A 26,285-nucleotide genomic window follows, 5' to 3' on the forward strand; every position below is an offset into this window, starting at 1 on the left:
TTACTTGGTGTCAGTGGATGTATTTGTTACTTGGTGTCAGTGTATGTCTGTGTTACTTGGTGTTAGTGTATGTCTGTGTTACTTGTTGTAAGTGTATGTCTTTGTTTCTTGGTGTCAGTGTATGTCTGTGTTACTTTTTGTCAGTGTATGTCTTTGTTACTTGGTGTCAGTGTATGTCTTTGTTACACGGTGTAAGTGTGTTTCTGTGTTACTGGGTATCAGTGTATGTCTTTGTTCCTTGGTGTCTGTGTATGTCTGTGATACTTGCTGTAAGTGTGTATCTGTGTGGCTGGGTCTCAGTGTATGTCTTTGTTACTTGGTGTACGTGTGTGTCTGCGTTACTGGGTATCAGTGTATGTCTTTGTTACTTGGAGTCTGTTTGTCTTTGTATATTTGATGTAAGTGTGTGTCTTTGTTACTTGGTGTCAGTGTGTTTCTTTGTTGCAGGGTGTCAGTGTGTTTCTTTGTTACTGGGTGTCAGTGTATGTCTGTGTTACTTGGTGTAAGTGTATGTCTTTGTTACTTGGTGTCAGTGCATGTCTTTGCTACTTGGTGTAAATGCATGCCTTTGTTACTTGGTGTAAGTGTATGCCTTTGTTACTTGGTGTCAGTGTAGAACATAGAACATAGAACATAGAAAAATACAGCACAGAACAGGCCCTTCGGCCCACGATGTTGTGCCGATCCTTTGTCCTCTGTCAAGGACAATTTAATCTATACCCCATCATTCTCCTTTATCCATATACCTATCTAAAAGCCGTTTGAAGGTCCCTAAAGTTTCTGACTCAACAACTTCCCCAGGCAAGGCATTCCATGCCCCGACCACTCTCTGGGTAAAGAACCTTCCCCTGACATCCCCCTTATATCTCCCACCCTTCACCTTAAATTTATGACCCCTTGTAACGCTTTGCTCCACCCGGGGAAAAAGTTTCTGACTGTCTACCCTATCTATTCCCCTGATCATCTTATAAACCTCTATCATGTCACCCCTCATCCTTCTCCGTTCTAATGAGAAGAGGCCTAGAATGTTCAGCCTTTCCTCGTAAGACTTATTCTCCATTCCAGGCAACATCCTGGTAAATCTCCTCTGCACCCTCTCCAAGGCTTCCACATCCTTCCTAAAATGAGGCGACCAGAACTGCACACAGTACTCCAAATGAGGCCTTACCAAGGTCCTGTACAGCTGCATCATCACCTCACGGCTCTTAAATTCAATCCCTCTGCTAATGAACGCTAACACCCCATATGCCTTCTTCACAGCCCTATCCACTTGAGTTGCAACTTTCAATGATCTATGCACATAGACCCCAAGGTCTCTCTGCTCCTCCACATGCCCAAGAACCCTACCGTTAACCCAGTATTTTGCATTCGTGTTTGTCCTTCCAAAATGGACGTCCTCACACTTTTCAGGGTTAAACTCCATCTGCCACTTTTCAGCCCAGCACTGCAACCTATCCAAGTCCCTTTGCAGACGACAATAGCCCTCCTCGGTATCCACAACTCCACCAACCTTTGTATCATCTGCAAATTTACTGACCCACCCTTCGACTTCCTCATCCAAGTCGTTAATAAAAATCACAAACAGGAGAGGACCCAGAACTGATCCCTGCGGCACGCCACTGGTAACTGGGCTCCAGGCTGAGTATTTACCATCTAAGACCACTCTCTGCCTTCTATCAGTTAGCCAATTCTTAATCCAACTGGCCACATTCCCCACTATCCCATGCCTCCTGACTTTCTCCATAAGTCTACCATGGGGGACCTTATCAAATGCCTTACTAAAATCCATGTACACCACATCCACTGGTTTACCCTCATCCACTTGCTTGGTCACCTGCTCAAAGAATTCAATCAGGCTTGTGAGGCAAGACCTACCCCTCACAAAACCGTGCTGACTGTCCCGAATCAAGCAGTGTCTTTCCAGATGCTCAGAAATCCTATCCCTCAGCACCTTTTCCATCAACTTGCCTACCACCGAAGTAAGACTAACTGGCCTGTAATTCCCAGGGTTGTTCCTATTCCCTTTCTTGAACAGGGGCACAACATTTGCCACCCTCCAATCACCTGGTACCACCCCCGTCAGCAGAGAAGATGAAAAGATCATTGCCAGCGGCTCTGCAATTTCATCCCTTGCTTCCCATAACATCCTTGGATATACCCCGTCAGGCCCGGGAGACTTGTCTATCTTCAAGTTATTCAAAAACCCCAACACATCTTCCCTCCTAACGAGCACTTCCTCGAGCTTACCAGTCTGTTTCACACCGTCCTCTTCAGTAATACACCCCTTCTCATTCGTAAATACCGAAGAGAAGTACTCATTCAAAACCTCACTTATCTCTTCCGGCTCAACACACAGTCTCCCGCTATTGTCCTTGACCGGACCTATGGTCCCCCTAGTCATCCTCATATTTCTGACATACGCGTAAAAGGCCTTGGGGTTTTCTTTTATCCTACCCGCCAAGCATTTTTCATGCCCTCTCTTAGCTCTCCTAATCCCTTTCTTCAGATCCTTCCTGGCCATCTTGTATCCCTCCAGAGCTATGCCTGTGCCCTTTTTCCTCAACTTTATATACGCATCCTTCTTCTTCCTAACAAGACTCTCAACCTCTCTTGTCAACCACGGTTCCCTCACATGACCATCCCTTCCCTGTCTGACAGGGACATGCTTATCAATGGCCCCTACTATCTGCTCCTTGAAAAAGTTCCACATTTCGACCGTGCCCTTCCCTGCCAGCATATGCTCCCAACTTATGCTCCTCAGTTCCTGCCTGACAGCATCATATCTACCCTTCCCCCAATTGTAAACCTTGCCCTGTTGCACATACCTATCCCTCTCCATTACCACAGTGAATGCTACAGAATTGTGATCACTATCTCCAAAGTGCTCGCCCACCAACAGCTCTATCACTTGCCCTGGTTCATTACCTAGTACCAAATCCAATATTGCCTCCCCTCTGGTCGGGCAGTCTACATACTGAGTCAGAAAAGCTTCCTGGACATACTGCACAAACACTACCCCATCCAAACTATTCGATCTAAAGAGTTGCCAATCAATATTTGGGAAGTTGAAATCCCCCATAATTACTACCCTGTGACTTCTGCTCCTTTCCAAAATCTGTTTCCCAATCTGCTCTTCCACCTCCCTGCTGCTATTGGGGGGCCTATAGAAAACTCCCATCAAGGTGACTGCTCCTTTCCTGTTCCTGACCTCAACCCACAGTGCCTCAGTCGGCAGATCCTCCTCGAAAATTCTTTCAGCAGTTGTTACACTATTTCTAACTAACAATGCCACCCCCCCCACCTCTTTTACCACCATTCCTAATCTTATGAAAACATCTATAACCAGGTACCTCCAAAAACCATTCCTCCCCCTCACCTATCCACGTTTCAGTGATGGCCACAACATCGTAGTCCCAAGTGCCCATCCACGCCTTCAATTCACTCACCTTATTCCTGATGCTTCTTGCGTTGAAGTATACGCACTTTAACCCTTCTCCGTGCCCATCTGTCCTCTGTGACAGTGCTACCTTCCCCAATACCTCACTACACTCTTTGTCTTTCTGAGTGGACCCACTGGTCCCTGGATTACAAGTCCGGTTCCCATCCCCCTCCCAAACTAGTTTAAACCCTCCCGAACAGTACTAGCAAACCTCCCTCCCAGGATATTGGTGCCCCTCTGGTTCAGATGCAGCCCGTCCTGTTTGAACAGGTCCCATCTTCCCCAGAATGCAGTCCAATTATCCAAGAACTGGAAGCCCTCCCTCCTACACCATTCCTGCAGCCACGTGTTCAGCTGTGCTCTCTCCCTATTCCTAGCCTCACTATCACGTGGCGCCGGCAACAAACCAGAGATAACAACTCTGTCCGTCCGAGCTTTCAGCTTCCAGCCTAACTCCCTAAACTCACTTCTAACATCTGTGCCACCCTTCCTTCCTACGTCGTTGGTGCCAATGTGCACCACGACCTCTGGCTGCTCCCCCTCCCCTTTAAGGATCCTGAAGACGCGATCACAAACATCACGGACCCTGGCACCAGGGAGGCAACAAACCATCCGTGCGTCTCGCCTGCGCCCACAGCTCCGCACCTTTAAGGAAAATACCTACCCAGGAGCCCACGCTGCCGACCAGCTTCCGGTTCCTCCGGCGCCAAAAGAAACTCAAAGACAAGGAAAACAGTAAGTACTTACTTTTAAAACACAGCTCCTGATGCCTTCACTCACCCACCGAAGAGTCGCTACCTTCTCCTGCTGCTCCGCCGGGAAATGAGCTCTGTATGTCTCTGTTACTTGGTGTAAGTGTATGTCTTCGTTCCTTGGTGTCAGTGTATGTCTTTGTTACATGGTGTAAGTGTGTTTCTATGTTACTGGGTATCAGTGTATGTCTTTGTTACTTGGTGTCACTGTATGTCTCTGTTACTTGGTGTAAGTGTATGTCTTTGTTACTTGGTGTCAGTGTATGTCTTTGTTACATGGTGTAAGTGTGTTTCTGTGTTACTGGGTCTCAGTGTATGTCTTTGTTACTTGGTGTCTGTGTATGTCTGTGATACTTGTTGTAAGTGTGTATCAGTGTGGCTGGGTATCAGTGTATGTCTTTGTTACTTGGTGTCAGTGTTAGTCTTTTTTACTTGGTGTAAGTGTATGTCTTTGTTGCTTGGTGTCAGTGTATGTCTTTGTTACTTGGTGTCTGTGTGTGTCTTTGTTACTGGGTGTCAGTGCATGAATTTGTTACTGGGTTTCAGTGTATGTCTTTGTTACTGGGTGTAAGTGTATCTCTTTGTTCCTTGGTGTCAGTGTGTGTCTTTGTTACTGGGTATCAGTGACTGTCTTTGTCACTTGGTGTAAGAGAGTGTCTGTGTTGCTGGGTATCAGTGTATGTCTTTGTTACTAGGTGTAAGAGTAGGTCTGTGTTAATTGGTGTAAGTGTGTGTCTTTCTTACTTGGTGTAAGTGCATGTCTTTGTTACTTGGTGTCAGTGTATGTCTGTGTAACCTGGTGTAAGTGTGTGTCTTTGTTAGTTGGTGTAAGTGTATATCTTTGTTACTAGGTGTCAGTGTATGTCTGTGTTATTTGGTGTAAGTGTATGTATTTGTTACTTGGTGTCTGTGCATGTCTTTGTTACTTGCTGCAATTCTTTGTCTTTGTTACTGGGTATCAGTGTATGTCTTTGTTAGTTGGTGTCTGTGTATGTCTGTGATACTTGGTGTAAGTGTTACCGGGTATCAGTGTATGTCTTTGTTACTTGGTGTCAGTGTTTGTCTTTGTTACTTGATGTAAGTGTATGTCTTTGTTACTTGGTATCTGTGTATGTCTTTGTGAATTTGTGTCAGTGGATGTCTTTGTTACTTGGTGTCAGTGTGTGTCTTTGTTACTGGGTGTCAGTGTATGTCTTTGTTACTGGGTGTAAAGGTATGTCTTTGTGACTTGGTGTAAGTGTGTGTCTCTGTTACTGGGTATCAGTGTCTGTCTTTGTTACTTGGTGTAAGTGTGTGTCTGTGTTACTGGGTATCAGTGCATGTCTTTGTTACTTGGTGTAACTGTATGTCTTTGTTACTTGGTGTCAGTGTATGTCTTTGATACTTGGTGTCAGTGTATGTCTGTGTTACTTGGTGTCAGTGTATGTCTGTGTTACTTGGTGTAAGTGTATGTCTTTGTTACTTGGTGTCAGTGTATTTCTTTGTTACTTGGTGTAAGTGTGTGTCTTTGTGACTTGGTGTAAGTGCATGTCTTTGTTACTTGGTGTCGGTGTATGTCTGTGTAACTTGGTGTAAGTGTGTGTCTTTGTTAGATGGTGTAAGTGTATATCTTTGTTACTAGGTGTCATTGTATGTCTCTGTTATTTGGTGTAAATGTATGTATATGTTACTTGGTGTCGGTGTATGTCTTTGTTACTTGGTGCAATTCTTTGTCTGTGTTACTGGGTATCTGTGTATGTCTTTGTTAGTTGGTGTCACTGTATGTCTCTGTTACTTGGTGTAAGTGTATGTCTTTGTTACTTGGTGTCAGTGTATGTCTTTGTTACATGGTGTAAGTGTGTTTCTGTGTTACTGGGTATCAGTGTATGTCTCTGATACTTCGTGTAAGTGTGTGTCTGTGTTCCTGGGTATCAGTGTATGTCTTTGTTACTTGGTGTCACTGTATGTCTCAGTTACTTGGTGTAAGTGTATGTCTTTGTTACTTGGTGTCAGTGTATGTCTTTGTTACATGGTGTAAGTGTGTTTCTGTGTTACTGGGTCTCAGTGTATGTCTTTGTTACTTGGTGTCTGTGTATGTCTGTGTTACTTGTTGTAAGTGTGTATCAGTGTGGCTGGGTATCAGTGTATGTCTTTGTTATTTGGTGTCAGTGTTAGTCTTTTTTACTTGGTGTAAGTGTATGTCTTTGTTGCTTGGTGTCAGTGTATGTCTTTGTTACTTGGTGTAAGAGTGTGTCTGTGTTTCTGGGTATCAGTGTATGTCTGTGTAACTGGGTAACAGTGTATGTCTTTGTTGCTTGGTGTAAGTGTGTGTCTGTGTTACTGGGTATCAGTGTATGTCTTTGTTACTTGGTGTCTGTGTGTGTCTTTGTTACTGGGTGTCAGTGCATGAATTTGTTACTTGGTGTCAGTGTTTGTCTTTGTTACTTGATGTAAGTGTATGTCTTTGTTACTTGGTATCTGTGTATGTCTTTGTGAATTTGTGTCAGTGGATGTCTTTGTTACTTGGTGTCAGTGTGTGTCTTTGTTACTGGGTGTCAGTGTATGTCTTTGTTACTGGGTGTAAAGGTATGTCTTTGTGACTTGGTGTAAGTGTGTGTCTCTGTTACTGGGTATCAGTGTCTGTCTTTGTTACTTGGTGTAAGTGTGTGTCTGTGTTACTGGGTATCAGTGCATGTCTTTGTTACTTGGTGTAACTGTATGTCTTTGTTACTTGGTGTCAGTGTATGTCTTTGATACTTGGTGTCAGTGTTTGTCTTTGATACTTGGTGTCAGTGTATGTCTGTGTTACTTGGTGTAAGTGTATGTCTTTGTTACTTGGTGTCAGTGTATTTCTTTGTTACTTGGTGTAAGTGTGTGTCTTTGTGACTTGGTGTAAGTGCATGTCTTTGTTACTTGGTGTCGGTGTATGTCTGTGTAACTTGGTGTAAGTGTGTGTCTTTGTTAGATGGTGTAAGTGTATATCTTTGTTACTAGGTGTCATTGTATGTCTCTGTTATTTGGTGTAAATGTATGTATATGTTACTTGGTGTCGGTGTATGTCTTTGTTACTTGGTGCAATTCTTTGTCTGTGTTACTGGGTATCTGTGTATGTCTTTGTTAGTTGGTGTCACAGTATGTCTCTGTTACTTGGTGTAAGTGTATGTCTTTGTTACTTGGTGTCAGTGTATGTCTTTGTTACATGGTGTAAGTGTGTTTTTGTGTTACTGGGTATCAGTGTATGTCTCTGATACTTCGTGTAAGTGTGTGTCTGTGTTCCTGGGTATCAGTGTATGTCTTTGTTACTTGGTGTCACTGTATGTCTCTGTTACTTGGTGTAAGTGTATGTCTTTGTTACTTGGTGTCAGTGTATGTCTTTGTTACATGGTGTAAGTGTGTTTCTGTGTTACTGGGTCTCAGTGTATGTCTTTGTTACTTGGTGTCTGTGTATGTCTGTGTTACTTGTTGTAAGTGTGTATCAGTGTGGCTGGGTATCAGTGTATGTCTTTGTTACTTGGTGTCAGTGTTAGTCTTTTTTACTTGGTGTAAGTGTATGTCTTTGTTGCTTGGTGTCAGTGTATGTCTTTGTTACTTGGTGTAAGAGTGTGTCTGTGTTTCTGGGTATCAGTGTATGTCTGTGTAAGTGGGTAACAGTGTATGTCTTTGTTACTTGGTGTAAGTGTGTGTCTGTGTTACTGGGTATCAGTGTATGTCTTTGTTACTTGGTGTCTGTGTGTGTCTTTGTTACTGGGTGTCAGTGCATGAATTTGTTACTGGGTTTCAGTGTATGTCTTTGTTACTGGGTGTAAGTGTATGTCTTTGTTACTTGGTGTAAGTGTATCTCTTTGTTCCTTGGTGTCAGTGTGTGTCTTTGTTACTGGGTGTCAGTGTCTGTCTTTGTTACTTGGTGTAAGTGTGTGTCTTTGTTATTGGGTATCAGTGACTGTCTTTGTCACTTGGTGTAAGAGAGTGTCTGTGTTGCTGGGTATCAGTGTATGTCATTGTTGCTTGGTGTAAGAGTAGGTCTGTGTTAATTGGTGTAAGTGTGTGTCTTTCTTACTTGGTGTAAGTGCATGTCTTTGTTACTTGGTGTCAGTGTATGTCTGTGTAACCTGGTGTAAGTGTGTGTCTTTGTTAGTTGGTGTAAGTGTATATCTTTGTTACTAGGTGTCAGTGTATGTCTGTGTTATTTGGTGTAAGTGTATGTATTTGTTACTTGGTGTCTGTGCATGTCTTTGTTACTTGCTGCAATTCTTTGTCTGTGTTACTGGGTATCAGTGTATGTCTTTGTTAGTTAGTGTCTTTGTATGTCTGTGATACTTGGTGTAAGTGTTACCGGGTATAAGTGTATGTCTTTGTTACTTGGTGTCAGTGTTTGTCTTTGTTACTTGATGTACGTGTATGTCTTTGTTACTTGGTATCTGTGTATGTCTTTGTGAATTTGTGTCAGTGGATGTCTTTGTTACTTGGTGTCAGTGTGTGTCTTTGTTACTGGGTGTCAGTGTATGTCTTTGTTACTGGGTGTCAATGTATGTCTTTGTGACTTGGTGTAAGTGTGTGTCTCTGTTACTGGGTATCAGTGTCTGTCTTTGTTACTTGGTGTAAGTGTGTGTCTGTGTTACTGGGTATCAGTGCATGTCTTTGTTACTTGGTGTAACTGTATGTCTTTGTTACTTGGTGTCAGTGTATGTCTTTGATACTTGGTGTCAGTGTATGTCTGTGTTACTTGGTGTAAGTTTGTGTCTTTGTTACTTGGTGTCAGAGTATGTATTTGTTACTTGGTGTCAGTGTATGTCTGTGTTACTTGGTGTCATTGTATGTATTTGTTACTTGGTGTAAGTGTGTGTCATTGTTACTGGGTATCAGTGTATGTCTTTGTTAATTTGTGTCAGTGGATGTCTTTGTTACTTGGTGTCAGTGTGTGTCTTTGTTACTGGGTGCCAGTGTTTGTCTTTGTTACTGTGTGTCAGTGTATGTCTTTGTTACTTGGTGTCAGTGTATGTATTTGTTACTTGGTGTAAGTGTGTGTCATTGTTACTGGGTATCAGTGTATGTCTTTGTTAATTTGTGTCAGTGGATGTCTTTGTTACTTGGTGTCAGTGTGTGTCTTTGTTACTGGGTGTCAGTGTATGTCTTTGTTACTGTATGTCAGTGTATGTCTATGTTGCTGGGTGTCAGTGTATGTCTTTGTGACTTGGAGTAAGCGTGTGTCTCTGTTACTGGGTATCAGTGTCTGTCTTTGTTACTTGGTGTAAGTGTGTGTCTGTGTTACTGGGTATCAGTGTATGTCTTTGTTACTTGGTGTCAGTGCATGTCTGTGTTACTTGGTGTAAGTTTGTGTCTTTGTTACTTGGTGTCAGTGTATGTATTTGTTACCTGGTGTCAGTGTCTGTCTGTGTTACTTGGTGTTAGTGTATGTCTGTGTTACTTGGTGTAAGTGTATGTCTTTCTAACTTGGTGTCAGTGTGTGTCTTTGCTACTTTGTGTAAGTGTGTGTCTTTGTTACTTGGTGTAAGTGTGTGTCTTTGTGACTTGATGTAAGTGTATGTCTTTGTTACTTGGTGTCAGTGTATGTCTGTGTTATTTGGTGTAAGTGTATGTCTTTGTTACTTGATGTCAGTGTATGTCTTTGTTACTTGGTGTAAGTGTGTGTCTGTGTCACTGGGTATCAGTGTATGAATTTGTTACTTGGTGTAAGTGTGTGTCTGTGTTACTGGGTATCTGCGTATTTCTTAGTTACTTGGTGTCTGTGTATGTCTTTGTCACTTGGTGTCAGTGTGTGTCTTTGTTACTTGGTGTCAGTGTATATCTTTGTTACTTGGTGTAAGTGTGTGTCTGTGTTACTGGGGATCAGTGAATGTCCTTGTTACTTGGTGTCAGTGTATGTCTTTGTTACTGGGTGTCAGTGTTTGTTTTTGTTACTGGGTGTCAGTGTATGTCTTTGTTACTTGGTGTCCGTGTGTGTCTTTGTTACTGGGTGTCAGTGTATGCCTTTGTTACTTGTTGTCAGTGTCTGTCTTTGTTACTTGGTGTCAGTGTATGTCTTTGTTACTTGGGGTAAGTGTGTGTGTGTTACTGGGTATCAGTGAATGTCTTTGTTACTTGGTGTCAGTGTATGTCTTTGTTACTTGGTGTAAGTGTGTGTCTGTGTTACTGGGTATCAGTGTATGTCATTGTTACTTGGTGTCAGTGTGGGCCTTTTTTACTTGGTGTCATTGTTTGTCTTTGCTACTGGGTGTCAGTGTATGTCCTTGTTACTGGGTGTCAGTGTATGTCTTTGTGACTGGGTGTAAGTGTGTGTCTGTGTTACTGGGTATCAGTGTCTGTCATTGTTACTTGGGGTAAGTGTGTGTCTGTCTTACTGGTTATCAGTGTATGTCTTTGTTACTTGGTGTCAGTGTATGTCTGTGTTACTTGGTGTAAGTGTGTGTCTTTGTTACTTGGAGTCAGTGTATGTCTGTGTTAATTGGTGTAAGTGTATGTCTTTGTTACTTGGTGTCTGTTTATGTCTGTGATACTTGTTGTAAGTGTGTATCTGTGTGGCTGGGTATCAGTGTATGTCTTTGTTACTTGGTGTACGTGTGTGTCTGCGTTACTGGGTATCAGTGCATTTCTTTGTTACTTGGAGTCTGTATGACTTTGTATATTTGATGTAAATGTGTGTCTTTGTTACTTGGTGTCAGTGTGTTTCTTTGTTACATGGTGTCAGTGTGTTTCTTTGTTACTGGGTGTCAGTGTATGTCTTTGTGACTTGGTGTTAGTGTGTGTCTGTGTTACTGGGTATCAGTGTATGTCTTTTTCACTTGGTGTCAGTGTCTGTCTTTGTACTTGGTGTAAGTGTGTATCTTTGTTACATGGTGTCAGTGTATGTCTGTGTTACTTGGTGTAAGTGTATGTCTTTGTTACTTGGTGTCAGTGTACGTCTTTGTTACTTGGTGTAAGTGTACGTCTTTGTTACTTGGTGTAAGTGTACGTCTTTGTTACTTGGTGTAAATGCATGCCTTTGTTACTTGGTGTAAGTGTATGCCCTTGTTACTTGGTGTCAGTGTATGCCTTTGTTACTTGGTGTCAGTGTATGTCTCTGTTACTTGGTGTAAGTGTATGTCTTTGTTACTTGGTGTAAGTGTATGTCTTTGTTACTTGGTGTAAGTGTATGTCTTTGTTACTTGGTGTCAGTGTATGTCTTTGTTACATGGTGTAAGTGTGTTTCTGTGTTACTGGGTATCAGTGCATGTCTTTGTTACTTTGTGTCAGTGTGGGCCTTTGTTACTTGGTGTCATTGTTTGTCTTTGCTACTGGGTGTCAGTGTATGTCCTTGTTACTGGGTGTCAGTGTATGTCTTTGTGACTGGGTGTAAGTGTGTGTCTGTGTTACTGGGTATCAGTGTCTGTCATTGTTACTTGGGGTAAGTGTGTGTCTGTCTTACTGGTTATCAGTGTATGTCTTTGTTACTTGGTGTCAGTGTATGTCTGTGTTACTTGGTGTAAGTGTGTGTCTTTGTTACTTGGTGTCAGTGTATGTCTGTGTTACTTGGTGTAAGTGTATGTCTTTGTTACTTGGTGTCTGTGTATGTCTGTGATACTTGTTGTAAGTGTGTATCTGTGTGGCTGGGTATCAGTGTATGTCTTTGTTACTTGGTGTACGTGTGTGTCTGCGTTACTGGGTATCAGTGCATGTCTTTGTTACTTGGAGTCTGTATGTCTTTGTATATTTGATGTAAATGTGTGTCTTTGTTACTTGGTGTCAGTGTGTTTCTTTGTTACATGGTGTCAGTGTGTTTCTTTGTTACTGGGTGTCAGTGTATGTCTTTGTGACTTGGTGTTAGTGTGTGTCTGTGTTACTGGGTATCAGTGTATGTCTTTTTTACTTGGTGTCAGTGTCTGTCTTTGTACTTGGTGTAAGTGTGTGTCTTTGTTACATGGTGTCAGTGTATGTCTGTGTTACTTGGTGTAAGTGTATGTCTTTGTTACTTGGTGTCAGTGTACGTCTTTGTTACTTGGTGTAAGTGTACGTCTTTGTTACTTGGTGTAAATGTACGTCTTTGTTACTTGGTGTAAATGCATGCCTTTGTTACTTGGTGTAAGTGTATGCCTTTGTTACTTGGTGTCAGTGTATGCCTTTGTTACTTGGTGTCAGTGTATGTCTCGGTTACTTGGTGTAAGTGTATGTCTTTGTTACTTGGTGTCAGTGTATGTCTTTGTTACTTGGTGTAAGTGTGTTTCTGTGTTACTGGGTATCAGTGCATGTCTTTGTTACTTGGTGTCTGTGTATGTCTGTGATACTTGTTGTAAGTGTGTATCTGTGTGGCTGGGTATCAGTGTATGTCTTTGTTACTTGGTGTAAGTGTGTTTCTATGTTACTGGGTATCAGTGTATGACTTTGTTACTTGGTGTCAGTGTATGTCTTTTTTACTTGGTGTAAGTGTATGTCTTTGTAGCTTGGTGTCATTGTATGTCTTTGTTACTTGGTGGAAGAGTGTGTCTGTGTTACTGGGTATCAGTGTATTTCTGTGTAACTGGGTAACAGTGTATGTCTTTGTTACTTGGTGTAAGTGTGTGTCTGTGTTACTGGGTATCAGTGTATGCCTTTGTTACTTGGTATCAGTGTATGTCTTTGTTACTTGGTGTAAGTGTATGTCTTTGTTACTTGGTGTCAGTGTATGTCTTCGTTACTTGGTGTCAGTGTATGTCTTTGTTACTTGGTGTAATTGTGTGTCTGTGTTACTGGGTATCAGTGTATGTCTTTGTTAATTGGTGTCAGTGTATATCTTTGTTACTTGCTGTAAGTGTGTGTCTGTGTTACTGGGTGTTAGTGTATGTCTTTGTTACTTGGTGTCTGTGTGTGTCTTTGTTACTGGGTGTCAGTGTATGTCTTTGTTACTTGGTGTAAGTGTATGTCTTTGTTACTTGGTGTCAGTGTGTGTCTTCGTTACTGGGTGTCAGTGTCTGTCTTTTTTACTTGGTGTAAGTGTGTGTCTTTGTTACTGGGTATCAGTGACTGTCTTTGTCACTTGGCGTAAGAGTGTGTCTGTGTTGCTTGGTATCAGTGTATGTCTTTGTTACTTGGTGTAAGTGTGTGTCTGTGTTGCTGGGTATCAGTGTATGTCTTTGTTACTTGGTGTCAGTGTAGGTCTATGTTACTTGGTGTAAGTTTGTGTCTTTCTTACTTGGTGTAAGTGCATGTCTTTGTTACTTGGTGTCGGTGTATGTCTGTGTAACTTGGTGTAAGTGTGTGTCTTTGTTAGATGGTGTAAGTGTATATCTTTGTTACTAGGTGTCATTGTATGTCTCTGTTATTTGGTGTAAATGTATGTATATGTTACTTGGTGTCGGTGTATGTCTTTGTTACTTGGTGCAATTCTTTGTCTGTGTTACTGGGTATCTGTGTATGTCTTTGTTAGTTGGTGTCACTGTATGTCTCTGTTACTTGGTGTAAGTGTATGTCTTTGTTACTTGGTGTCAGTGTATGTCTTTGTTACATGGTGTAAGTGTGTTTCTGTGTTACTGGGTATCAGTGTATGTCTCTGATACTTCGTGTAAGTGTGTGTCTGTGTTCCTGGGTATCAGTGTATGTCTTTGTTACTTGGTGTCACTGTATGTCTCTGTTACTTGGTGTAAGTGTATGTCTTTGTTACTTGGTGTCAGTGTATGTCTTTGTTCCATGGTGTAAGTGTGTTTCTGTGTTACTGGGTCTCAGTGTATGTCTTTGCTACTTGGTGTCAGTGTTAGTCTTTTTTACTTGGTGTAAGTGTATGTCTTTGTTGCTTGGTGTCAGTGTATGTCTTTGTTACTTGGTGTAAGAGTGTGTCTGTGTTTCTGGGTATCAGTGTATGTCTGTGTAACTGGGTAACAGTGTATGTCTTTGTTACTTGGTGTAAGTGTGTGTCTGTGTTACTGGGTATCAGTGTATGTCTTTGTTACTTGGTGTCTGTGTGTGTCTTTGTTACTGGGTGTCAGTGCATGAATTTGTTACTGGGTATCAGTGTATGTCTTTGTTGCTTGGTGTAAGAGTAGGTCTGTGTTAATTGGTGTAAGTGTGTGTCTTTCTTACTTGGTGTTAGTGCATGTCTTTTTTACTTGGTGTCAGTGTATGTCTGTGTAACCTGGTGTAAGTGTGTGTCTTTGTTAGTTGGTGTAAGTGTATATCTTTGTTACTAGGTGTCAGTGTATGTCGGTGTTATTTGGTGTAAGTGTATGTATTTGTTACTTGGTGTCTGTGCATGTCTTTGTTACTTGCTGCAATTCTTTGTCTGTGTTACTGGGTATCAGTGTATGTCTTTGTTAGTTGGTGTCTGTCTATGTCTGTGATACTTGGTGTAAGTGTTACCGAGTATCAGTGTATGTCTTTGTTACTTGGTGTCAGTGTGTGTCTTTGTTACTGGGTGTCAGTGTATGTCTTTGTTACTGGGTGTCAAGGTATGTCTTTGTGACTTGGTGTAAGTGTGTCTCTCTGTTACCGAGTATCAGTGTATGTCTTTGTTACTTGGTGTAAGTGTCTGTCTGTGTTACTGGGTATCAGTGTATGTCTTTGATACTTGGTGTCAGTGTATGTCTGTGTTACTTGGTGTAAGTGTATGTCTTTGTTACTTGGTGTCAGTGTATTTCTTTGTTACTTGGTGTAAGTGTGTGTCTTTGTGACTTGGTGTAAGTGTATGTCTTTGTTACTTGGTGTCAGTGTATGTCTGTGTTACTTGGTGTAAGTGTGTGTCTTCGTTACTTGGTGTCTGTGTATGTCTTTGTTACTTGGTGTCAGTGTGTGTCTTTGTTACTTAGTGTCAGTGTATGTCTTTGTTACTTGGTGTAAGTGTGTGTCTGTGTTACTGGGGATCAGTGAATGTCTTTGTTACTGCGTGTCTGTGTGTGTCTTTGTTACTGGGTGTCAGTGTATGTCTTTGTCACTGGGTGTATGTGTATGTCTTTGTTACTTGGTGTAAGTGTATATCTTTGTTACATGGTGTCAGTGTGTGTCTGTGTTGCTTGGTGTCAGTGTATGTCTTTGTTACTTGGTGTAAGTTTGTGTCTTTGTTACTGGGTATCAGTGTCTGTCTTTGTTGCTTGGTGTAAGTGTGTGTCGGTGTTGCTGGGTATCAGTGTATGTCTTTGTTACTTGGTGTCAGTGTAGGTCTGTGTTACTTGGTGTAAGTGTGTGTCTTTCTTACTTGGTGTAAGTGCATGTCTTTGTTACTTGTTGTCAGTGTATGTCTGTGTAACTTGGTGTAAGTGTGTGTCTTTGTTAGTTGGTGCAAGTGTATATCTTTGTTACTAGATGTCAGTGTATGTCTGTGTTATTTGGTGTAAGTGTATGTATTTGTTACTTGGTGTCGGTGTATGTCTTTGTTACTTGGTGCACTTCTTTGTCTGTGTTACTGGGTATCAGTGTATGTCTTTGTTAGTTGGTGTCTGTGTATGTCTGTGTTACTTGGTGTATGTGTGTGTCTGTGTTACCGGGTATCAGTGTATGTCTTTGTTACTTGGTGTAAGTGTATGTCTTTGTTACTTGGTGTCAGTGTATGTATTTGTTACTTGGTGTAAGTGTGTGTCTTTGTTATTGGGTATCAGTGTATGTCTTTGTTAATTTGTGTCAAAGGATGTCTTTGTTACTTGGTGTCAGTGTGTGTCTTTGTTACTGGGTGTCAGTGTATGTCTTTGTTACTGGGTGTCAGTGTATGTCTTTGTGACTTGGTGTAAGCGTGTGTCTCTGTTACTGGGTATCAGTGTCTGTCTTTGTTACTTGGTGTAAGTGTGTGTCTGTGTTACTGGTTATCAGTGTATGTCTTTGTTACTTGGTGTCAGTGCATGTCTTTGTTACTTGGTGTAAGTTTGTGTCTTTGTTACTTGGTGTCAGTGTATGTATTTGTTACTTGGTGTCAGTGTATGTCTGTGTTACTTGGTGTTAGTGTATGTCTGTGTTACTTGTTGTAAGTGTATGTCTTTGTTACTTGGTGTCAGTGTATGTCTGTGTTACTTGGTGTCAGTGTATGTCTTTGTTACTTGGTGTCAGTGTATGTCTTTGTTACACGGTGTAAGTGTGTTTCTGTGTTACTGGGTATCAGTGTATGTCTTTGTTCCTTGGTGTCTGTGTATGTCTGTGATACTTGTTGTAAGTGTGTATCTGTGTGGCTGGGTCTCAGTGTATGTCTTTGTTACTTGGTGTACGTGTGTGTCTGCGTTACTGGGTATCAGTGTATGTCTTTGTTACTTGGATTCTGTTTGTCTTTGTATATTTGATGTAAGTGTGTGTCTTTGTTACTTGGTGTCAGTGTGTTTCTTTGTTGCAGGGTGTCAGTGTGTTTCTTTGTTACTGGGTGTCAGTGTATGTCTGTGTTACTTGGTGTAAGTGTATGTCTTTGTTACTTGGTGTCAGTGCATGTCTTTGTTACTTGGTGTAAATGCATGCCTTTGTTACTTGGTGTAAGTGTATGCCTTTGTTACTTGGTGTCAGTGTATGTCTCTGTTACTTGGTGTAAGTGTATGTCTTCGTTCCTTGGTGTCAGTGTATGTCTTTGTTACATGGTGTAAGTGTGTTTCTATGTTACTGGGTATCAGTGTATGTCTTTGTTACTGGGTGTCAGTGTATTTCTTTGTTACTTGGTGTAAGTGTGTGTCTTTCTTACTTGGTGTAAGTGCATGTCTTTGTTACTTGGTGTCGGTGTATGTCTGTGTAACTTGGTGTAAGTGTGTGTCTTTGTTAGATGGTGTAAATGTATATCTTTGTTACTAGGTGTCATTGTATGTCTCTGTTATTTGGTGTAAATGTATGTATATGTTACTTGGTGTCGGTGTATGTCTTTGTTACTTGGTGCAATTCTTTGTCTGTGTTACTGGGTATCTGTGTATGTCTTTGTTAGTTGGTGTCACTGTATGTCTCTGTTACTTGGTGTAAGTGTATGTCTTTGTTACTTGATGTCAGTGTATGTCTTTGTTACATGGTGTAAGTGTGTTTCTGTGTTACTGGGTATCAGTGTATGTCTCTGATACTTCGTGTAAGTGTGTGTCTGTGTTCCTGGGTATCAGTGTATGTCTTTGTTACTTGGTGTCACTGTATGTCTCTGTTACTTGGTGTAAGTGTATGTCTTTGTTACTTGGTGTCAGTGTATGTCTTTGTTACTTGGTGTAAGTGTGTGTCTGTGTTACTGGGTATCAGTGTCTGTCTTTGTTACTTGGTGTTCGTGTATGTCTGTGTTACTTGGTGTAAGTGTGTGTCTGTGTTATTGGGTGTCAATGAATGTCTTTGTTACCTGGTGTCAGTGTATGTCTTTGTTACATGGTGTAAGAGCGTGTCTGTGTTACTGGGTATCAGTGTATGTCTTTGTGACTTGGTGTCAGTGTATGTCTTTGTTACTGGGTGTCAGTGAGTGTCTGTGTTCCTGGGTATCAGTGTATGTCTTTGTGACTTGGTGTCAGTGTATGTCTTTGTTACTGAGTGTCAGTGTGTGTCTTTGTTACTGGGTATCAGTGACTGTCTTTGTCACTTGGTGTAAGAGAGTGTCTGTGTTGCTGGGTATCAGTGTATGTCTTTGTTACTTGGTGTAAGAGTAGGTCTGTGTTAATTGGTGTAAGTGTGTGTCTTTCTTACTTGGTGTAAGTGCATGTCTTTGTTACTTGGTGTCAGTGTATGTCTGTGTAACCTGGTGTAAGTGTGTGTCTTTGTTAGTTGGTGTCAGTGTGTGTCTTTGTTACTGGGTGTCAGTGTATGTCTTTGTTACTGGGTGTAAAGGTATGTCTTTGTGACTTGGTGTAAGTGTGTGTCTCTGTTACTGGGTATCAGTGTCTGTCTTTGTTACTTGGTGTAAGTGTGTGTCTGTGTTACTGGGTATCAGTGCATGTCTTTGTTACTTGGTGTAACTGTATGTCTTTGTTACTTGGTGTCAGTGTATGTCTTTGATACTAGGTGTCAGTGTTTGTCTTTGATACTTGGTGGCAGTGTATGTCTGTGTTACATGGTGTAAGTGTATGTCTTTGTTACTTGGTGTCAGTGTATTTCTTTGTTACTTGGTGTAAGTGTGTGTCTTTGTGACTTGGTGTAAGTGTATGTCTTTGTCTCTTGGTGTCAGTGTATGTCTGTGTTACTTGGTGTAAGTGTGTGTCTTCGTTACTTGGTGTCAGTGTGTGTCTTTGTTACTTGGTGTAAGTGTGTGTCTTTGTTACTTGGTGTCAGTGTATGTCTTTGTTACTTGGTGTCAGTGTGTGTCTGTGTTACTCGGTATCAGTGTATGTCTTTGTGACTTGGCATCTGTGTATGTCTTTGTTACTTGGTGTCTGTGTATGTCTTTGTTACTGGGTGTCAGTGTGTGACTGTGTTACTTGGTGTCAGTGTATGTCTTTGTTACTGTTTATTAGTGTTTCTCTGTGTTACTGGGTGTCAGTGTGTGTTTGATGTGTTACTGGGTGTCAGTGTATGTCTTTGTTACTGGGTGTCAGTGTATGTCTTTGTTACTTGGTGTAAGTGTGTGTCAGTGTTACTTGGTATCAGTGTCTGTCTTTGTTACTTGGTGTAAGTGTGTGTCTTTGTTACTTGGTGTAATTGTGTGTCTTTGTTACTTGGTGTCCGTGTGTGTCTGTGTTACTGGGTGTCAGTGCATGTCTTTGTTACTGGGTGTCAGTGTATGTCTTTGTTACTTGGTGTAAGTGTGTGTCTGTGTTACTGGGTGTCAGTGTATGTCTTTGTTACTGGGTGTCAGTGTATGTCTTTGTTACTTGGTGTAAGTGTTTGTCTGTGTTACTGGGTGTCAGTGTGTGTCCGTGTTACTTTGTGTAAGTGTGTGTCTTTGTTACTTGGTGTCCGTGTGTGTCTGTGTTACTGGGTGTCAGTGTATGTCTTTGTTCCTGGGTGTCAGTGTATGTCTTTGTTACTTGGTGTAAGTGTGTGTCTGTGTTACTGGGTATCAGTGTCTGTCTTTGTTACTTGGTGTTTGAGTATGTCTTTGTTACTTGGTGTAAGTGTGTGTCTGTGTTATTGGGTGTCAATGAATGTCTTTGTTACCTGGTGTCAGTGTATGTCTTTGTTACATGGTGTAAGAGCGTGTCTGTGTTACTGGGTATCAGTGTATGTCTTTGTGACTTGGTGTCAGTGTATGTCTTTGTGCCTGGGTGTCAGTGAGTGTCTGTGTTCCTGGGTATCAGTGTATGTCTTTGTGACTTAGTGTCAGTGTATGTCTTTGTTACTGGGTGTCAGTGTGTGTCTTTGTGACTTGGTGTCAGTGTATGTCTTTGTTACTTGGTATAATTGTGTGTCTGTGATACTGGGTAACAGTGTATGTCTGTGTTTCTTGGTATAAGTGTGTGTCTGTGCATCAGTGTATGTCTTTGTGACTTGGTGTCAGTGTACGTCTTTGTTACTGGGTGTCTGTGTGTGTCTGTGTTACTGGGTATCAGTGAATGTCTTTGTTACTGCGTGTCTGTGTGTGTCTTTGTTGCTGGGTGTCAGTGCATGTCTTTGTTACTGGGTGTCAGTGTATGTCTTTGTCACTGGGTGTATGTGTATGTCTTTGTTACTTGGTGTAAGTGTATATCTTTGTTACATGGTGTCAGTGTGTGTCTGTGTTGCTTGGTATCAGTGTATGTCTTTGTTACTTGGTGTAAGTTTGTGTCTTTGTTACTGGGTATCAGTGTCTGTCTTTGTTGCTTGGTGTAAGTGTGTGTCTGTGTTGCTGGGTATCAGTGTATGTCTTTGTTACTTGGTGTCAGTGTAGGTCTGTGTTACTTGGTGTAAGTGTGTGTCTTTCTTACTTGGTGTAAGTGCATGTCTTTGTTACTTGTTGTCAGTGTCTGTCTGTGTAACTTGGTGTAAGTGTGTGTCTTTGTTAGTTGGTGCAAGTGTATATCTTTGTTACTAGGTGTCAGTGTATGTCTGTGTTACCGGCTATCAGTGTATGTCTTTGTTAGTTGGTGTCTGTGTATGTCTGTGTTCCTTGGTGTAAGTGTGTGTCTGTGTTACCGGGTATCAGTGTATGTCTTTGTTACTTGGTGTAAGTGTATGTCTTTGTTACTTGGTGTCAGTGTATGTATTTGTAACTTGGTGCAGGTGTGTGTCTTTGTTATTGGGTATCAGTGTATGTCTTTTTTAATTTGTGTCTGTGGATGTCTTTGTTACTTGGTGTCAGTGTGTGTCTTTGTTACTGGGTGTCAGTGTATGTCTTTGTTACTGGGTGTCAGTGTATGTCTTTGTGACTTGGTGTAAGCGTGTGTCTCTGTTGCTGGGTATCAGTGTCTGTCTTTGTTACTTGGTGTAATTGTGTGTCTGTGTTACTGGGTCTCAGTGTATGTCTTTGTTACTTGGTGTCAGTGCATGTCTTTGTTACTTGGTGTAAGTTTGTGTCTTTGTTACTTGGTGTCAGTGTATGTATTTGTTACTTGGTGTCAGTGTATGTCTGTGTTACTTGGTGTCTGTGTATGTCTGTGATACTTGTTGTAAGTGTATGTCTTTCTAACTTGGTGTCAGTGTGTGTCTTTGTAACTTGGTGTCAGTGTATGTCTGTGTTATTTGGTGTAAGTGTGTGTCTGTGTTAGTGGGTATCAGTGTATGTTTTTGTTACTGGGTTTCAGTGTATGTCTTTGTTACTGGGTGTAAGTGTGTTTCTATGTTACTGGGTATCAGTGTATGACTTTGTTACTTGGTGTCAGTGTATGTCTTTTTTACTTGGTGTAAGTGTATGTCTTTGTAGCTTGGTGTCATTGTATGTCTTTGTTACTTGGTGTCTGTGTGTGTCTTTGTTACTGGGTATCAGTGTATTTCTGTGTAACTGGGTAACAGTGTATGTCTTTGTTACTTGGTGTAAGTGTGTGTCTGTGTTACTGGGTATCAGTGTATGCCTTTGTTACTTGGTATCAGTGTATGTCTTTGTTACTTGGTGTAAGTGTATGTCTTTGTTACTTGGTGTCAGTGTATGTCTTCGTTACTTGGTGTCAGTGTATGTCTTTGTTACTTGGTGTAATTGTGTGTCTGTGTTACTGGGTATCAGTGTATATCTTTGTTAATTGGTGTCAGTGTATATCTTTGTTACTTGGTGTAATTGTGCGTCTGTGTTACTGGGTGTTAGTGTATGTCTTTGTTACTTGGTGTCTGTGTGTGTCTTTGTTACTGGGTGTCAGTGTATGTCTTTGTTAATTGGTGTAAGTGTATGTCTTTGTTACTTGGTGTCAGTGTGTGTCTTCGTTACTGGGTGTCAGTGTCTGTCTTTGTTACTTGGTGTAAGTGTGTGTCTTTGTTACTGGGTATCAGTGACTGTCTTTGTCACTTGGTGTAAGAGTGTGTCTGTGTTGCTTGGTATCAGTGTATGTCTTTGTTACTTGGTGTAAGTGTGTGTCTTTGTTACTGGTATCAGTGTCTGTCTTTGTTGCTTGGTGTAAGTGTGTGTCTGTGTTGCTGGGTATCAGTGTATGTCTTTGTTACTTGGTGTCAGTGTAGGTCTATGTTACTTGGTGTAAGTGTGTGTCTTTCTTACTTGGTGTAAGTGCATGTCTTTGTTACTTGGTGTCGGTGTATGTCTGTGTAACTTGGTGTAAGTGTGTGTCTTTGTTACATGGTGTAAGTGTGTTTCTGTGTTACTGGGTATCAGTGTATGCCTCTGATACTTCGTGTAAGTGTGTTTCTGTGTTCCTGGGTATCAGTGTATGTCTTTGTTACTTGGTGTCACTATATGTCTCTGTTACTTGGTGTAAGTGTATGTCTTTGTTACTTGGTGTTAGTGTATGTCTTTGTTACTTGGTGTCTGTGTATGTCTGTGATACTTGTTGTAAGTGTGTATCAGTGTGGCTGGGTATCAGTGTATGTCTTTGTTACTTGGTGTCAGTGTTAGTCTTTTTTACTTGGTGTAAGTGTATGTCTTTGTTGCTTGGTGTCAGTGTATGTCTTTGTTACTTGGTGTAAGAGTGTGTCTGTGTTTCTGGGTATCAGTGTATGTCTGTGTAACTGGGTAACAGTGTATGTCTTTGTTACTTGGTGTAAGTGTGTGTCTGTGTTACTGGGTATCAGTGTATGTCTTTGTTACTTGGTGTCTGTGTGTGTCTTTGTTACTGGGTGTCAGTGCATGAATTTGTTACTGGGTGTCAAGGTATGTCTTTGTTACTTGGTGTAAGTGTGTGTCTGTGTTACTGGGTATCAGTGCATGTCTTTGTTACTTGGTGCAACTGTATGTCTTTGTTACTTGGTGTCAGTGTATGTCTTTGTTACTTGGTATCAGTGTATGTCTTTGTTACTTGGTGTAAGTGTATGTCTTTGTTACTTGGTGTCAGTGTATGTCTTCGTTACTTGGTGTCAGTGTATGTCTTTGTTACTTGGTGTAAGTGTGTGTCTGTGTTACTGGGTATCAGTGTATGTCTTTGTTACTTGGTGTCTCTGTGTGTCTTTGTTACTGGGTGTCAGTGCATGAATTTGTTACTGGGTTTCAGTGTATGTCTTTGTTACTGGGTGTAAGTGTATGTCTTTGTTACTTGGTGTAAATGTATCTCTTTGTTACTGGGTGTCAGTGTCTGTCTTTGTTACTTGGTGTAAGTGTGTGTCTGTGTTGCTGGGTATCAGTGTATGTCTTTGTTGCTTGGTGTAAGAGTAGGTCTGTGTTAATTGGTGTAAGTGTGTGTCTTTCTTACTTGGTGTAAGTGCATGTCTTTGTTACTTGGTGTCAGTGTATGTCTGTGTAACCTGGTGTAAGTGTGTGTCTTTGTTAGTTGGTGTAAGTGTATATCTTTGTTACTAGGTGTCAGTGTATGTCGGTGTTATTTGGTGTAAGTGTATGTATTTGTTACTTGGTGTCTGTGCATGTCTTTGTTACTTGCTGCAATTCTTTGTCTGTGTTACTGGGTATCAGTGTATGTCTTTGTTACTTGGTGTCAGTGTGTGTCTTTGTTACTGGGTGTCAGTGTATGTCTTTGTTACTGGGTGTCAAGGTATGTCTTTGTGACTTGGTGTAAGTGTGTGTCTCTGTTACTGGGTATCAGTGTCTGTCTTTGTTACTTGGTGTAAGTGTGTGTCTGTGTTACTGGGTATCAGTGCATGTCTTTGTTACTTGATGTAAGTTTGTGTCTTTGTTACTTGGTGTCAGAGTATGTATTTGTTACTTCGTGTCAGTGTATGTCTGTGTTACATGGTGTAAGTGTATGTCTTTGTTACTTGGTGTCAGTGTATTTCTTTGTTACTTGGTGCAAGTGTGTGTCTTTGTGACTTGGTGTAAGTGTATGTCTTCGTTACTTGGTGTCAGTGTATGTCTGTGTTACTTGGTGGAAGTGTGTGTCTTCGTTACTTGGTGTCTGTGTATGTCTTTGTTACTTGGTGTCAGTGTGTGTCTTTGTTACTTGGTGTCAGTGTATGTCTTTGTTACTTGGTGTAAGTGTGTGTCTGTGTTACTGGGGATCAGTGAATGTCTTTGTTACTGCGTGTCTGTGTGTGTCTTTGTTACTGGGTGTCAGTGCATGTCTTTGTTACTTGTTGTCAGTGTATGTCTTTGTCACTGGGTGTATGTGTATGTCTTTGTTACTTGGTGTAAGTGTATATCTTTGTTACATGGTGTCAGTGTGTGTCTGTGTTGCTTGGTGTCAGCGTATGTCTTTGTTACTTGGTGTAAGTTTGTGTCTTTGTTACTGGGTATCAGTGTCTGTCTTTGTTGCTTGGTGTAAGTGTGTGTCTGTGTTGCTGGGTATCAGTGTATGTCTTTGATACTTGGTGTCAGCGTATGTCTGTGTTACTTGCTGTAAGTTTGTGTCTTTGTTACTTGGTGTCAGAGTATGTATTTGTTACTTGGTGTCAGTGTATGTCTGTGTTACTTGGTGTAAGTGTATGTCTTTGTTACTTGGTGTAAGTGTGTGTCTTTCTTACTTCGTGTAAGTGCATGTCTTTGTTACTTGGTGTCGGTGTATGTCTGTGTAACTTGGTGTAAGTGTGTGTCTTTGTTAGATGGTGTAAGTGTATATCTTTGTTACAAGGTGTCATTGTATGTCTCTGTTATTTGGTGTAAATGTATGTATATGTTACTTGGTGTCGGTGTATGTCTTTGTTACTTGGTGCAATTCTTTGTCTCTGTTACTGGGTATCTGTGTATGTCTTTGTTAGTTCGTGTCACTGTATGTCTCTGTTACTTGGTGTAAGTGTATGTCTTTGTTACTTGGTGTCAGTGTATGTCTTTGTTACATGGTGTAAGTGTGTTTCTGTGTTACTGGGTATCAGTGTATGCCTCTGATACTTCGTGTAAGTGTGTTTCTGTGTTCCTGGGTATCAGTGTATGTCTTTGTTACTTGGTGTCACTATATGTCTCTGTTACTTGGTGTAAGTGTATGTCTTTGTTACTTGGTGTTAGTGTATGTCTTTGTTACATGGTGTAAGTGTCTTTCTGTGTTACTGGGTCTCAGTGTATGTCTTTGTTACTTGGTGTCTGTGTATGTCTGTGATACTTGTTGTAAGTGTGTATCAGTGTGGCTGGGTATCAGTGTATGTCTTTGTTACTTGGTGTCAGTGTTAGTCTTTTTTACTTGGTGTAAGTGTATGTCTTTGTTGCTTGGTGTCAGTGTATGTCTTTGTTACTTGGTGTAAGAGTGTGTCTGTGTTTCTGGGTATCAGTGTATGTCTGTGTAACTGGGTAACAGTGTATGTCTTTGTTACTTGGTGTAAGTGTGTGTCTGTGTTACTGGGTATCAGTGTATGTCTTTGTTACTTGGTGTCTGTGTGTGTCTTTGTTACTGGGTGTCAGTGCATGAATTTGTTACTGGGTGTCAAGGTATGTCTTTGTGACTTGGTGTAAGTGTGCGTCTCTGTTACTGGGTATCAGTGTCTGTCTTTGTTACTTGGTGTAAGTGTGTGTCTGTGTTACTGGGTATCAGTGCATGTCTTTGTTACTTGGTGCAACTGTATGTCTTTGTTACTTGGTGTCAGTGTATGTCTTTGATACTTGGTGTCAGTGTATGTCTGTGTTACTTGGTGTAAGTTTGTGTCTTTGTTACTGGGTATCAGTGTATGCCTTTGTTACTTGGTATCAGTGTATGTCTTTGTTACTTGGTGTAAGTGTATGTCTTTGTTACTTGGTGTCAGTGTATGTCTTCGTTACTTGGTGTCAGTGTATGTCTTTGTTACTTGGTGTAAGTGTGTGTCTGTGTTACTGGGTATCAGTGTATGTCTTTGTTACTTGGTGTCTCTGTGTGTCTTTGTTACTGGGTGTCAGTGCATGAATTTGTTACTGGGTTTCAGTGTATGTCTTTGTTACTGGGTGTAAGTGTATGTCTTTGTTACTTGGTGTAAGTGTATCTCTTTGTTACTGGGTGTCAGTGTCTGTCTTTGTTACTTGGTGTAAGTGTGTGTCTGTGTTGCTGGGTATCAGTGTATGTCTTTGTTGCTTGGTGTAAGAGTAGGTCTGTGTTAATTGGTGTAAGTGTGTGTCTTTCTTACTTGGTGTAAGTGCATGTCTTTGTTACTTGGTGTCAGTGTATGTCTGTGTAACCTGGTGTAAGTGTGTGTCTTTGTTAGTTGGTGTAAGTGTATATCTTTGTTACTAGGTGTCAGTGTATGTCGGTGTTATTTGGTGTAAGTGTATGTATTTGTTACTTGGTGTCTGTGCATGTCTTTGTTACTTGCTGCAATTCTTTGTCTGTGTTACTGGGTATCAGTGTATGTCTTTGTTAGTTGGTGTCTGTGTATGTCTGTGATACTTGGTGTAAGTGTTACCGAGTATCAGTGTATGTCTTTGTTACTTGGTGTCAGTGTGTGTCTTTGTTACTGGGTGTCAGTGTATGTCTTTGTTACTGGGTGTCAAGGTATGTCTTTGTGACTTGGTGTAAGTGTGTGTCTCTGTTACTGGGTATCAGTGTCTGTCTTTGTTACTTGGTGTAAGTGTGTGTCTGTGTTACTGGGTATCAGTGCATGTCTTTGTTACTTGGTGCAACTGTATGTCTTTGTTACTTGGTGTCAGTGTATGTCTTTGATACTTGGTGTCAGTGTATGTCTGTGTTACTTGGTGTAAGTTTGTGTCTTTGTTACTTGGTGTCAGAGTATGTATTTGTTACTTGGTGTCAGTGTATGTCTGTGTTACATGGTGTAAGTGTATGTCTTTGTTACTTGGTGTCAGTGTATTTCTTTGTTACTTGGTGCAAGTGTGTGTCTTTGTGACTTGGTGTAAGTGTATGTCTTCGTTACTTGGT

The sequence above is a fragment of the Heterodontus francisci genome, unplaced genomic scaffold (genome assembly GCF_036365525.1).
Source record: "Heterodontus francisci isolate sHetFra1 unplaced genomic scaffold, sHetFra1.hap1 HAP1_SCAFFOLD_54, whole genome shotgun sequence".
In the NCBI taxonomy this organism is placed as follows: Eukaryota; Metazoa; Chordata; class Chondrichthyes; order Heterodontiformes; family Heterodontidae; genus Heterodontus; species Heterodontus francisci.